Here is a 16,004-nt window from a genome sequence, read left to right as displayed (position 1 = left end):
ATCATAAGCAATTTGAACTCAGCTGGTTGGCACTTCTGCCTCTTTCTTAAAAAGAAATGCCCTTTAGTTTTAGTTACCAGTTAAATGGTAGTAGACACGGGCCGGAGTGAGACTTTCACAATCTGACAACCTGGATTAAAATTATCAGTTTTTACAATATTACATATAAAAAAAACTAATTGTATGAATTTTATCAGATGATCAACATTTTCTTCAACTGCTCCATAATGTTAGTAGGAGCAACAGAGGATGCTCAATTCTCTGTTGCTCTGACTGTCCAAAAATTCTGTCCTGTAAAAATTAAGAACGACCTCAGTCTGTAGGAATGGCATTCTCTTTTTTAACCCCGATTGTTTCAAAACCTTTTCATTCATTGACATTGGTAAACAGTCCATGTCTAAATGGCAGACCAAAGCTTGATGGCATATGTCTACTACACCTTAAAAGGTAATCTTCTTATCAAGTTTTGATTACCCAAGGCATGTTTACTATTCATAATAATCAGAACCATCCAAGGGCACAATGGAAAGTTAGGCCAAGTTCTTGAGGAGAGGGCATGTGCACAACATGAGGGCCCAAGCTTCTAATCCCAGTTAAGACAAGCCCGACAGGCAGGCCGACACAAAGGAGCTTGGTCCAGTGTTGGTGGAATTAAAGCAAAGCCTCCTCTCTGTTGTTATGTTAATCCACAAGACAATGATTATCTGTGGGGTAACGTTGCCACAGTGATAAACGTGGCTCAAGAGTGCCTCAATTAGGACGAACAGAGCGAGTGAGGTGGGTGATGCTGCTATGATTGAGAAAGGCGTTTTGTTATTTCACTTGAGTAGATAGATCGGCTTTTAAACGGAGGGCTGAGTTACACATGAAGCCTGACTACTCCCAAGATCTAGGTTCAATAATGCCTATAAAATTAGTTCTCAGAAGATCAGATCTATTGGTATCTAAATGACTCCATAACATGGTATTAACGTGAAATGACACTGAGTAAGTATGCCATATGGGGTTTCATTGTGCCTCATTGATCTTGCAATGTCACGGCAAAGCAGTTCAGAAAGCTTTCCAGCTTTATTTTCTTTGTTTCAAAATGGAAAGTTTCAATGCAGCCATAAAAGTGAATCCATCAACAATAATCCTTTATCTTCCAAAATCAGAGTTAAAAAAGAGTTCTTGGAAGGTATTTAAAGCTCCACATTAACTTGATATGCCGACTTTAATTTGTAGCATTGTTGTCAGATCAAAAAACAGCCACACAAAGACATGTTTCTGTTTTTCTCATCCAGCGTGTCACGTAGCTGTTCTACAGATGCATATTACCAACGTGGTAGCGTGTCTGGCATCACATGAATGTCTTCTCAATCCTCGTCAAAACTGGCTCAGGGGCAACTGACGCAGACAGGATCCGTCCCACTGGCTCGGCCTAACTCCATGCTGTTTTCTCGGCCCTCTGTCATGCTTTCCCTGCTGCTTGAGTGAATGATGTTGCATCATGTTTTTTGGACTGCGGTCAGGCACTTGCTGTGGCTTTCCTTCCTCCCCTCCTCCAATGTGTCTTACAGCTCCAACAACATAATGGGTCTTGGACAGCTGTGTCATCACATTGAGGCCTATTAGGAGCCTCATATCTGACTGGCATGTTGTTATTGCTCTTCAAGACAAAAGCTAAAACTGAGGACAGGGTCTGCCAAACTGGCCTTTCAAAGTCCTTCATGCACCGATGGCACTGGCAATAAGACAATGTCAGATTGTGCAATGAAAGTATGAAAAGAGGAACAATAGGAGAGGGCAAAATCTCTGAGGCTACATGGCAGAAGTGTCAGATGGATATGGCCTTGCGTTGGTTTACTGAGGTTCTTGCCATAAGTGAATACCACTCTTATAAATGCTGAGAGGCATTTACAAGCCTGCAGAGGCAGCAAAATGCACTATTTTAAAGAGTGCTGACATGGGACAGCAAGTTAGTGACAGGAAACTTAACCAAAAAAAAAACAAACTTGCAAGGATTTTTGTTCACTTGTTTGTTCTTTCTAGGTATACTTGCAATGTAACTCGGAGTGTGGTGAAAAATTGAGTTTACAACAACAGACAAACTAAGAATGCCCTAATACAATAAAGGTTCCATGCAAATATACACTAATGAATCAGCCAAAGATCAGAACAGACTATATTTTCTTTCATTGCTTCTGATCGTCAGGGCTAAAAAAAAAGATTAGATGATTTGATGAAGACACAGTGGATCCCCGTTTTTTCACGGTCAAGTATTTGTGGATTTTTCTGTTGTACTTAACTAACTTATTCATGGAATATTTGCCTATTTACAGTTTTTATTCCCATGCCCAAAATATTCTCAAGCACATGAAAATTGGGAAGCTGAAATACCCAGATTAAATACTACTTGATATGCTATTGGCTGGTGGTTGCAAAGCCTCCAACCCAGGACCACTCATTTTCCTTGGTGCCAATTGGCTGCATCTCCAAAGGTCTCTACCTTAAGGAAAACCTCCAAGATGGTTTCCACTGTGAGTATCAATGCACATTAAGGTATATCTGGTGTTTGAACTGTTAAAATAGGTAGTTATAAACATTTTAATTATTTGTCAAGTATTTGCAGATTTCAGGGATTGGTGAGCAGTTGTAGTCCCCAACTCCCACAAACACCAGAGGTCCACTGTATTGATTACAGCTCACACACAATTTCCTGATACAGTTCTTTCTTAACCAATACACAATGTCCCTGCCTTTCTCTCCATGAGCTCCAGCATCTCAACAACTGAAAATTTACATATGGTGTGGGCTTTAAGGGGGTTATAGTTCACCCAACTAGGAAAATGTATGAGTGACTTGTGGAGTGTGAATGGACGACACTTGAACTATAATATTCTACCGAATACTGCATGTAAAAAATGACTGTCTGTAATGGTGTTAAGCAACAACAAGTACTTTGGGGCACTTTATTCAGTTGAAAATAAGATAAAGGCTTTGGTGCATAAATAGGAATAATTTAGCAATTGAATTTTTACTGTTAATTCAAAAGTTGTTACATCTATCAAAATACATGAAAAAATGCACACTGTTTTTTATAAGATCTGGAAAATTGAAACAAGAATCGATATTGATCAGGAAAAGCCTGTTTGTTGTTTTTTTTGTACATCTAGCTTATTAATAAATCACAAACTGTTTTCTGATGAAACTGTAGTCAGGGTACAATAATCTACTCAACAATCTAATTTGTCCACATATTTCAGTTTTTTCATTTATTCAAAATCTATAATGACCCTAATGCTTATGTTTTCAAACATATAAGAAAAGGTTTCAGAAATCTAACTCGATTTTAACAAATCCCTGCTCAATGTAGAATTAATTAAATACCACACAGAATTATAATTTTAAGAATCCAAAACAATTTGAAACATAAAACCACGATATAAAAAGTAAACAGGGAAAACAATTGACGAAAAGGGAAAATAAGAACTAGATTCTTTTTCCATTCTACAAAGTATCAAACTGTGCCAATGCTAATCTACAAATGCTAGTAAAAAATGTGCAGCATAACTGACTGAAGTTTCAGAGACACCAGAGAGCATATAATCTTGTATTATAATAAATAAGAAGCTTAATGTAGAAGGAGATTATATATTGTAGAGGAATGATCAACGTTGAAGCACTGGTATGAAGAGCAAATTTACAGACAACACAATTTAAAACCTTACTCATTAACTGGGAAGCTGCAGCTATGCAAAATATTAAAAACAGAGGGATTACACATGAAAAGATGAATCAGATATCAACAGAAAGTAACAATACTAATTGTACATCTCAATTTACTTTCAACATAGCATCTGATAATGGAAGCAGCCCATTTTTTCACTTCTGCAAATATTTATTTTAGGGGTGATGTGGAACAGAAAATTCAATTGTTTCTTGTACATGAAAAACCACTGTCATTCTGTGTTGCCTGCTTTGTCTCGAGAGTAATGCATGTTGCTTTTCATAAAGCACGCGCATTGCTTAGACTGACTGCCCCTGCAACCAATAAATAACTTCCATCTGCACTGGCACAAGGAGAGGATTTTTATTGACAATGCAGCATAAAATAAAAGAAGAGCATATATATTGCACTGGCTGCAACATAAGCATTATAAATTCATTTTATAATTCAATCAATAACCAAAGCATTGGAAATTAGACTTTCCTGGCCAACAGAGCTCCCTAATACCTAGGAATACCATTAAGCGATCATAAATTGAACATCACAGTGAGGTCTAATAAGAGATATTACAACCGTATTCTAGGAGCGGAACGCTCCTGGAAATGTTTCAAGATGCATCTATTAGGTTAATATAACAATAAATCCTTTCTTTAAATGCACTGCAATTACAATAACTGTCAAAACATGCTGATGTGATGCTTTCTCCCTGCTTTGTAGATCTAGTTGCTCCGCGCTTTAGTATTTTGCTGAGCCAACCACATGAAAGCCTGAAGTAAAGCTTGCTCACTGTGGGAATCACAGCTGCTCCTTCACGTCGGTTGTCCTTGGGTTGCAGAATGATTGTAAAAATAGCATGCAGTGGCCAAGGGTAATGAACTCAAACTGATAGAAAGCGATAAAACAAGTGAATATATCACCTGCGCTGAGTCACATTAACGGTGACAAAATGGTCGTTTTCTATTTTTTTTTTTACTGTCGGATCATCATGAAAGTCTGTTCGTGTTCCTCCTGACTACAAGGAAATAAACTGTGAAAGTTGAGGAAAGTTTCTGAATTTTAAATCAGCTGTAAAGAAACCTAGCAGAGAATGATTTGTATGAAATATGAACATAAAATCCACTTTTCATAATTTTTTTCCAATAATATGGCCATGCTGCTCACTATGCTAAAAGAAAAAGAAAAAAAAACGTTTCAAGGATAACGGAAATCATTTCTGGTCTATTTGAATTTACAACAAAAGGCCTGAGATGTTAGGATCAAGGATTACATTCAGTCTCTTATGGCTATAACAAATCCATGTACCTTTAACAGGCGACTACTTAAAATTCCACTCCTCTTCCTTCTCTGCATTATCAGCTGAATCTTTTGCTGATGACCCCAATTAAATCCCCCTCACTCCATTGTGCAGCGATATAAAAAAAATAAAACAACTAAAGCATGCCGTGTCTTCAGATACATCCGCAATGTTTTGAAAAGCACAATATGTGCCAAACAATGCATTTCAGCTTTCATTGGTATATTTACAATTTTGTTGTTTGTGTTTTTCATCATATTTGGCTTGAGTTAGTGATTTCCTATATTTCCCAGAGTGCTTTTTAACAAGCGCTATAAAAAGAAAAGCAAACAGAAGCATTAGCATCTTAGTTCGACCCGTAAAAGAAAAAGACGGTAAGCATGGCAGATATTCCTGGAATCCAGACAAAAAAAAGCTGCATTTGAGTTTTTAAAGGCGACAAAATAGTTTAGTACTTCTATGTACGTCTTTGTCAAAATCAGTTTCTATGGTGATCAGCCTTTAAATATGGAAAACCTGCAAAAACTCCGGGCTGGCTGGTAGTACAGGCAAATGCATGGATGGACAGACGGAAAGATATGATGGGTGGACTACTCAACAGGTGGACGGAGGATGGATGTATATCTTTTATAAAAAAGCAACTTATTTCCAAAGCTCATTTATTCAGCAAGTAAACAACAGAACAAGCAAATCACTCCAACACCGATATTTTTCCACCTTCTACTTTCTCTTATGATTCCAGTCCTTGAAAATAGAAACCTTTCCTTTCTTCAGATTGTGAACTTTTACTGTTCATCTTACACACAACCCCCTTGAGTTATACCGAGTATTTGTTGGCATTTTTTCCCCATTGTGAGTAAGTGTGCCATCAGTGCCTGACTGCCGATTTTGCGGTTTCTTCACAGTTTGACTGCTGTCTGATTACCGCCCCGCCGACTTCCAGAGCACCACGCTGTGCCAGGTGACAGGACTCCTGCGGCTGAAATCCAATCAGGCCAATCCTCTCCGATCCCTCGCAAACCGTTTCAGCCAACGGCCACACGCCGCCACATCATCAGCAGCACACACTGCAAATGCCACATGCACTTACAATGAACTTATTGAGAGATATAGAGCAGCAAACCATCCACATTAATCACCTTACCTCTTGTGAACTTGGCAAAGACATATGGGAGGGAGGGAGGAAGGGGTTAGGTGTTAAGTAACACTGGATCGCTTCCAGCTTTACAAAGCAAGTAACCTTGCTTCATGACCTCTCGGTGCAGGTCAGAGAGATTAATTGACCCCTTCAAGATCAATAGTTCAACAGCAATCACAATGTTGCCTTACTAATGCAAACAAGCCCTCCAGGAAGGAGGACTAGCAGGAGTGAAACTTCTAGTTCCCCACCTGTGAGCAAGGTAATGCCCACCTTTCATCACATTCCAGTGCCCACTTTCCAGGGCCTGGGGATGAACCCTCTGTGGACACGTGAAGAGGTCACACACAGGGCACTCGATACTGGTTAGCACTAAATCAGATATTCCTGGCTAAATGGAGGACATTCAGCGTGTGTGCGTGTGAGGGCGTGCGCGTGTGTGTATGTGTGTGGCGATGGAGTGGCTGCTGGGAAACTCCGACTCGGCATTGAAAGCAGAATAATCCCAAATTTTGCCCCACGCAGAGGCAGGCCTGTCACACAACCTTTTCTACCCAAGTGTGGGAACTGCACCAGTTCTGTCACATGAGCTCATAGTCGTGCTCTTTTCTGCCTTTCTGCATGTTGCTGTGGGCCTGGGGACTCTGAGTTCCAGTTGGGGCTATTGTCACTGTGATCCTAATGTCCAGCGTCTGGTTCTTCAGCTGTTCTGTTGTGTTCTAGAAATGATCTGAGTGTTTGTGCCTGAAGCAAGGCAGCCATCTCAATCTCCTCCTCTATCTGCTTTTTCCAAACTCCAAAACCTTTGTCCTGCGTATCCTTTGATGCTATCAGAGTGGGTTGTGCGCTCAACACACTCCAGTTCAGAGAAAAAGGTCTTGAAGACCAAAGCGAACTCAGATCCAGCTTTAGGTAAGGCGCTGTGTGGTGCCACTTTCTAAAACCCAGAAAGCACAGTGTCTTCTCCGGCAGCTGAGAATTTTTCACAACGTCTCTGAATCCCTCCAGCCCTCCGTGCTCGCTCTGATCCCGTCCTCAGCCGTGGACTCACAGCAGCTAAAAGGCACTTTGATGGGCCAAGGGTACTGAGCACCAGGGGAATCTGCGAGGATGTGGGAGGTTTTGAGGGAAGATGGGGGGTGTGGATGGTGGGGGGTGTTTGTGTCCCACTGTGAATCCCTGAGCAACTTCTGATGAGCTAAAAGTTCCCACTGTGTGTCATACCCATTTGAATTCAGCTGTTAAGGAAGAAAAAGAGCTGGAAACCTTCATTTGTTCTGATGTAGTTGATCACACTCACAGAACTACACACAAAAAAAGTTTTAATGTAGCAAGTAGCATTTATGAAATGACAGATTAACACAATAATGAGATTGATTGTTGTGTTTTTTTCCTTTTACAAATAATCTGAATAATATATCATCCATGTGTATTCAGTCTCCCTGTACCAACAGTTTTTCATTGCTTTTGTAGCTAAAAATATTTAGCTATGTAGAAATTTATGAACTTTTTTTTTGCAAAATAGCTCTAGCTCAGTCAAATTGAATCAGAGCATTCGGGAACATAGGTTTTCAAATCTTTGCAATGATTCTCAGCTATAGTTCTAAAAACTGAGTTGGCAATTCTAAGATATGAAAATACGTCATTCTGAATTATACAATTGTGGGTTTAGCTGTAGGTTTAGGGTCATTAATATGCCAGAAGGTCAACCTTTCTGCAGTTTAAAATACTTCCAGAGCCTCTTGAAGGGTTTCTACCAGGATTGGCCAGTATGTAGCTCAATCAATCTTCCTGTGAACTCTGAGAAGTGTCCCTGTCCCTGCTGAAGAAAGGCATCCACACAGCATGATGTAGCCACCACAGTGTTTCACAGCGGGGTTCTTTCTATTTCCGGATGACGGATTAAAATGTGCTTTGGAGGAGTCCAGACCTTGGGATATTATTTAATAGCTTAACCACAGTCCTTTTTCAAACGGGGCTTTTTTATTCCCTAATGTGCTCCAACAAAACTCTAAAGCCCTAACAGAACAGCTGTATTTTTAGTGGGACTCCATTACACACAGATGCCAATTAGTTGCACTGGATTTTATAGTGTGAGTGAAGAGAGCCGAACACTGGCCAAAAGCTCACCACTGTCCTGCAACATTTGGATGCATATCTACTCTGACACACCTAACTCAAAAGGATAAAATAACCTCCTTGGCATGACAGAAAGTTTTTAAAGATCTGGCCATTATAACTTGCGTAGTTCAGGAAGCAAGTGGTATCCAAAGATAAAAGGACAGTACCTCACTGGGACTAGAGCTGCTAATCCTTGCTCAATCCCATAAAATCTCCATGAAGTTAATGGTTGCAGCATGACACAATGTGAAAAAAATGGAAGGGGTATGAATACTTGCAAGGATTAATTCAGGAGGAGGAAGAAATTTATGCAAAACCACAGGAGGTCAAGGAACTACAAAGTTATGTGCTTCTTACCTATACAAGAAAAAAAAGGGGAATGGAAGTACAGGATGCCCATTTCTGGACAGCCCCAATGAGCCAAGAAGACTCACTTCCCAGGCATGGCTGCTGTAGCAATAACTGCCCAAGATATAGCAAAACCAAACACACATAAGTCTGCCTAATGTGAGGACAGAAATACACATCTTTTCTAATGTTATCTTGGGTTTTTTTTCTCTCCTGCTGAGCAACATCCCTGCAGGGCCAAACAGAGCCAGGGTAGCAGACCGTCTGAGGTAGCGTTCAGGTCAAGCCCTTGCTCTGGTAACAACTGAAACAAAGGCAGGCCACATTCTAAGCTAAACTATGACCCAAATCTAACATCGTAGGATCTTTGATAACCAACAAAAGATAGCTCTATGTTATATAAATCCATTGTATAGAAACAAAATCCAACCTAATGCCACAAAGCTGTTGAGTAGAGCTACTATTGTTCTTTTCAAACTGAACTATTCCAAACTCCTCAGTGAGACAGGAAGATAAACAGCAAGGTGCTTCTGGGGCCTTACTCTTTCACCTGCTGGAGAATGCTATCAGCCTGGATCAGTCTAGCTTGTTCAAGCTGAGCTTCAGCAGCCTCTCAGGCCGGTCCTCGCCACCATTCTCCATGGAAACCTGTCTCACACTCACCCTGTGATTGGCTCACACAATCACCAGACAGACACTCTGTCTTACAATACAGATAATAATGGCCCTCCGCAAAGGATGACAGCGAGGGAAGACTGATGGAGGAACAGCTTTCTCCTACAGACTTCGGCCTTTAGCCACATTCTGAAAATATATAAAAGAAATTCAGTGCCTACATACATACGATATAGATGATGTTCTCTTAAAAGTCTTCACCACAGAACTGGGAGAAAAACAAGTACTGATCATGTCAAAAAAATTTGTATTATATATTTTCAATAGGTTTATTGACATGAAGTTAACACTAAGAGTGGTTAAAAGCCCAAGTAATTGATACATACATAGAAACCTCTAATGACACTCGCAATAGAGTGCACCTATCTGACCAATCTTTAAAAAGCCTGACCTGCCGATTCCAATTTTGGCCAATACAGATTTTTTATTTGGTCTAAAAAATTTGCTATCGATAAACTGGATAAGTTGGGAACCGTGGGGTGACTTTTTTTAACCATGCACACTCAGACCTAAGTGATGGGCACTTTGAAGCTTGTTTAAAGTTTCCTGCAGAACATTTGAACAAACCAATATAACACTGGGAGAGTATCGTCTTAGGACATAGGATTAAAACTGGACTCTTTAAATGAAATTGCACACACCATGTTTGTAAGAGAAACATGAAAACCAGCATATCAACTGTGAAGTTAGGAACTGGGAATATTTTGGTGTGGGGTTGCTTTCTAGCATATGGTACTAAAGTGGTTTCGTATAGCAAAAAGATAAATGTAGTTGGGACATTCTTAACCAGCTTAACAATATAAACTGTCAATACCAACAAAGGCTTTTCTCCTTAGAATTGAAAACATTTCACAAAGCATTTTCAGTATTTATTTTCTGTGCCATTCCACGTTATTACACAAAACCTAATTTATTGACTGTTTTGTTTTTGATTCTTTGTACGTTTATGTAACTCAGATAGTGAATTTTGTGTCAATAGCCCCATTAAAAATACATTTATTGTGGAAAATACTGACATGTTCAATTGTTATTATTGCCATTGTACGTATTATTAGATTAGTAATTGGTTTCAAAAGATGGCAGAGAAAAAATAAAGCCAACATGAAAGGCAAATATTGCACAAAATATCAACCAGTTGCAAACAAACGTTGTTTTCTTCACATAATACATAGATATTTATTCCCCACATTTAACACAGACATCTTAGCCTAAAACTGAGGTTCCCTGCACTGAGATGAACAATTCCAACAATACAATGCTTCGCTATGAACATGCTTCCTTTGGTCACTCTGTCAACACAATTTGATACAAGAATTTCAAGGTCTTGCATAGAGTTTTTACTTTCCTGTTGTTTATGCTCAAAGTATGAGGCACTCCACCTCAAAATATTTCTTAGAAATAAATTCTGCTTCATTCAGGCTCCCCCCAAAACCCCATCCCCATTATCAACCTACTGATGTCTTTGGAGGGGAAAAACCCAAGATATATCTGGAACAACGAAAGCAGGGAAGAGGATGTATACACAGCATACTGAAGCCAATATCAAGCATTATACACACACTGTACACTGAGCCAAAACACTGTGATGCTTGAAATTAGAATGGCTTTTCATGCAAACATGGGCGCTAGCTGTGCAGGTGACGGGGCTGCTGCTGCAGACAGAACTGAAATGAAAAACAAATCCGAGTGCTATTTTTAAATAAAACTCCACTTGGCAGTGAGTTGCTGCACAAAAGAAAAAAGCCAAACAAACACAGAAAGGCTCCTCACCATGTGACAAATGCCAACATTTTATATACAGGTTAAATTATCACAGGAGTCACCGCCAATTTTTGCTCAGTGCAGCGCGCCTAACGGCTTTGGCAGAGCAACACTAATGTGTTTAATGAAGTCATTAGTCAAAAAATGAAGACAGACAGTGGTGTGAGGTATTAGACGTGGGGCCATAAAGGGCAGAAAGAGAGAGAATGAAATACAGCAAACAGAGCCTACTTCTCAAAATGCATTACATATGCATGTGACTAGGTGTAAACATGACAGGAAAGGTGCCAGCGTGCTGAAGTCATTTGTTTGAAAAGTCAAAGCTGGTTTCTACTAAAAACTTTTTTAAAAAGCTTCAAAGCCTTTCTTGAAAATATTAAGAATCATTCTGACTGCCCTTGCTATTATTTGATTTAATCATCAAAAATTGCACAGCCTTGAATTAACTACTCCAATGTAATTATTTGCACTTGGCAGATATGAATACCTAAGTTCAGTGCAAAAAAAAAAAATTAAAAAAATGGCACGACAGCCCTGATCAAAGCAAATTGCAGCCGAACAGTGAGTCACTTTTGCTTTACGTAAAATAATTGGCCTCTGACAGTTGAAAGCAGTTTAAATTTAGGCAGACATCTATCTGAGTAAGGCCTGGTCGCTGCTGCCGAAGTACAAGACTCGCGTCCCCCCCGCCATCACCGCTTCCAACTGTGGCACAAAGTGCTGTTGCCGCAACATATACGGCTGTTTACTTATTCATGAATGAATTAGGGCAACTAACTCAATCAATCTGCTCTGCCAGTAACCAAGGCAGGCTTTATAAGATAACATTAATGATGAATTAGTTGTCCATAGGAGTTGAGTTTCCTTCCGCCTTATCAGCAGCTGCAATTCTAGTAGGAATGTTTGTGCAAATGGATTGGGAGTCTGGAATTATTACGGCACTTACTGTCAAAACAGTTTGCTGTCATGTGAGGAAGATGAAAAGAGTCTTATAAAATAAACAGCAGACAAACAAATAATACTGGACTTTTTCTACATCTTGTTGGCAGGACAACTATTAGTGGTGCACTCCACAAATACGGGCTGTCAAAATGAAGTCACAAGCCAGAAATGACAGCAAATATGTGCTGTCAACTCTAAAAACGGCATGTCTGTGGTGAAACTTGGTAGTGGCAGTGTCATGTGGTGGATTCCTCCCCCCGCCCCACAATGTGAGCAGGGAATATGGTCAGAGTTGATGACACGATGGATGCAACTAAACACACGACAGTTCATTAATAACTTACGTCAGAGGCTGTAAAGAAGCTTGTGAATGGGGCAGAGTGAAACCGTCCAACAGGACAAAAACCAGAAAACTGAAGTCAAAATAGGTTTAGATTATATAATGTGTTAAAATGGCATAGTCAAAGTCCAGATTTTGATCTAATTGAGAATCTGCGGCAAGACTTGACAATTAGTTCACAGATTCTCTACATCCAATATGACTGAAACAGCAACAAAAGAAATATTCCTCTGGAGCTGCAAGGCTGGAGAAGACCCTATAACTTGCTTGATCTATCACATAAAAATCCAATAAAACGCAGTGCAGTTTGTGGTGGTAACAATAAATCATGGAAAAGTGAACGGGTCACAAATATTTACATGCAATGTATTGGATGCGTGCAGTTTCCAAAGAGCTGCACATTTACACCAAGTCATTTCACACCATCCACGTTTAGCACATCATTGCTTCTGCATGACGTCTTCCGGCCTCTGTAATCATAACAGCTTTGTAAAGTTGTGTGAAACAGAAGTCACCCTGTCACTATCCTGGTGTAATGCCAGACCGTTTCGTTTAATCACCGTATCAGAGGCCTTATTAAACCACACCTCAAGACACTGAAAGCAAACTCCTGCCTGGCTGGCTGTGGTGATTATCACCCTGCACATTTCTCATCCTGGCCGCAGCGATGATGCTGACCAAACTGGCAGCTGCACTCGCAGCAAAACAAGACGACACAAGAGGATGCACAACTAATTGTGTCATGCGGGTTTCTTTCCAGGTTGTGGGTCACATGTGTTTCACTCTTCTTTCTTTCTTTTACGGCATTATCTCATGCAGACGCCACACCATCACAAACAATACTTATACTTAAGCTAAGTGCCTTCTAGCTCTAACTGTACCTGAAAGAAAAGCTGTCAAATAAATGATTAATTCATCCACCACACTGAATGTACGGTCTCACAACTGAAACCAAGGTAACAACACCGGTCCTACTTGCTTTGCTCACTAATAAACAAAGCATGGCACGGAGCACCGGCTAGCATCCTCACATCCCCAACAGAAGACGCACAAACACATCCGAGCAGCGGCGCTCAGATAACGGTAACAGGGATTGCTCTCTGCCGTGACCGCTATTTGGCTACCCTGATCTCATCAGCCGCGACGCAGTCAACAGGCCGGGAAATGTAAGCCGAAGCGCTGCCTCCTTTTACAGCGTTTGCGTTCAAAATGAAAGCGATAGTTCGCTTCCTACCTTTATCTGACGCGCCAGCTTCCAGAGGCATCCGACCGGAGGGACGGCGGCGAGGCTGCTGGAGGCTGGGTCTGCTGCGAGTCTTGTTGCTCCAGAAAACTGAGCAGAAAGGCTGCAGCGGAAACAGGAACTGGAGGAGCTTGGGTCTCTGAATACGGCAGTCCAGTCTGCTCGGTGGGGATCTACTGAATGGCCGGTGTCAACACAGAGCGGGGAGGAGGGAAAACACAACATCCGGTGAAGAATTTCAAAAATAAAAGTCTTTGTAATTTCATCTTTGAGTGGCATTTTTGCCGGGGCTTTACTTGTGAAGTTATCAAGTCAGTTTATTTACATCGCGCCAACTTAAAGACATATAATCTTTACAAAAAGCGTCGATTTATCTCCAGAAATATGGAACACAATTCTGTCCAAATTCAAGATCATTTCATAAAATCATATTTTGAAATTCATAATATCATATTATGAAATTCAGATCCAGTAAGATAAAGTGCGGTTCAATCCAAATTACACTACAGGACCATTAGAATTAGACCCAGCCTGAGGCAAAGAAACAAGCCAGCAGAAGTGAGCGAACTTCCCACACTAACACAAGATCTAAATCTCAAACTTCACATTTGTAATCAGATGACTTTTTGAGGTGAACCACATGCTTAATCATGTACACATAGCAACTTTTAAATTAAGGAAGTATAGCCTAGGGGTAGGTCTAATTTACTGCAATAAATGCAGAGTGCAGAAAAGAAAAGCAATTAAATAAATTTCCCTGATTCATGAATTTTATTGTTTCTGCGGCAGACCAGGAGTTTGAAATTGACTAAGTTTCTGAATGGTTAATCACCACAGTATTTCAAATACAGATGAATAATGCAAAATCACAACTGGATGTCATTCAAACTCTTACCACTAAATGGGAACAAAGGGCCTGCAATGTGATGCTTAATGTTGGTAGAAGATGCACACACAGGCACCTCGGCTGCATTAATAAATCCAGAAATAGCTTGAGGCAAATTCACAACCATATAGTGTAACAGAGGTTGCATAGAAAGTAACCAACAAACACAGTAGTTATGCTCATACAATAGAGAATCTTCAGACTTTCATAGTTTTGTTAAAGGGATGGTGTCATACTTTCCAAGCACATAGTGTAATTTCATGATGACATGATATAAAGCTCAAAAAAGTCAGTTTTACATAAACCTAAACCTCTACTTTTTAAATGGATTAGGCTTTCCACAGTAAATGAATAGAGAGTCGGCATGCACCATGACCAACTGTTAAAAGGATACAGCAGTCACTTTTCTTTGTTAAAGAAAAATACGATACACGTAATTAGTAGCAGATACAGCTGTTAGTGGTTAGTGGACAATGTTTTGAGAAACATGGTTAAAGAGACTAATGCTAATCCAGTAGATTCATCTATAGAATACAAAAGACAGAAGTTATAGTAAATGGCTTTTTACAGGAAGGAGACAAGGCTAAGCATGTGCCAAGAGTAAATTAAGAGAACAAAATGTTAATGACAACAATAACTATAAATAATGCATAAATGCAGTAAAAGGTGAAAGTACCAGGGAGAGAGAAAGAGGGCAATGTTTCCCTCACTATTTTACAATGTTTACACAATCATTTAAAACAGAAATATCAAACATTGTTGCTAAAATATTCTACCCTTAATTACTATTAGACTTAATAGTCATATTTAGTTGATGCTATTTAGTCATTTCATAATGGGTTTTAGTTCACATCTTAAAGGATTTCTGGCCTTTATTTTTCAAAATGATTGATGGGTTTGTACTTTGAAAACTTAGAAAATGTGGTGTTTAGAAAAACATATATTTAATAAAAAGAGCAATTCTCTTTTTTTGACCCCAAAAAACTCAGTTGCTCTGGTTTCTGCCCCAATAATCTCTGCTAATTTCTGGCTCTGCCCTCTCTGATTTTACTAATTGTTTTGACTGTGAGTTAAAATCTGCCGTTTGCAGATTTGCAAGGAAACCCGCAAACATAAATAAAAATGAAGCACAAATTTCTCCCATCAGTTCCTCAGTCTCCATATGCAGAACTCATCTTTATCCTTGTTTTCAAAGTGCCTCCACCTCCCACCAGAGGCTTGGGAATAGAATAGGTGATTTATTTTGAAGGCGTAGCAAATTAATTTCCTGCATGCGTGTGGCTGATGCAGGTTGGCTTGATTTTGGCTGCTGCGGATTCTGGTGTGAGTGGGTTGGAATGGAAGCTGCAGTGCGCACACCAGTGTCAGGTTGTTGTACTGCATTCACTCGGGCTCACATAGAGAAGGAGATGATGCCAGCTGGAGTCACTCCCTTCTCCTCTGGAGCCATGCAGTGTAATGCAAAGTGATCATTCCTCATTTATATCGATATTGCCTATTACTTCCCAAGAGGTGTGCTCGGTCTCAGCCTCATCTTTTTAGATTAC

The 16,004-nt window shown here is 39.9% G+C and overlaps 1 protein-coding gene across 1 annotated transcript in view; it reads right to left on the bottom strand.

Moving 5' to 3' along the window:
- The window catches only part of fut8 (fucosyltransferase 8), a 110,431-nt gene extending 96,679 nt beyond the window's left edge, over positions 1-13,752 (bottom strand). The window contains exon 1 of the mRNA XM_005803108.3: positions 13,563-13,752. The gene's annotated coding sequence lies outside the window, so the exon portion shown is untranslated. The remainder of the gene's footprint in view (positions 1-13,562) is intronic.
- Positions 13,753-16,004: the final 2,252 nt, after the last annotated feature.

The sequence above is a fragment of the Xiphophorus maculatus genome, chromosome 15, assembly GCF_002775205.1.
Source record: "Xiphophorus maculatus strain JP 163 A chromosome 15, X_maculatus-5.0-male, whole genome shotgun sequence".
NCBI lineage: Eukaryota > Metazoa > Chordata > Actinopteri > Cyprinodontiformes > Poeciliidae > Xiphophorus > Xiphophorus maculatus.
This window is presented reverse-complemented; position numbering and strand designations above follow the sequence as displayed.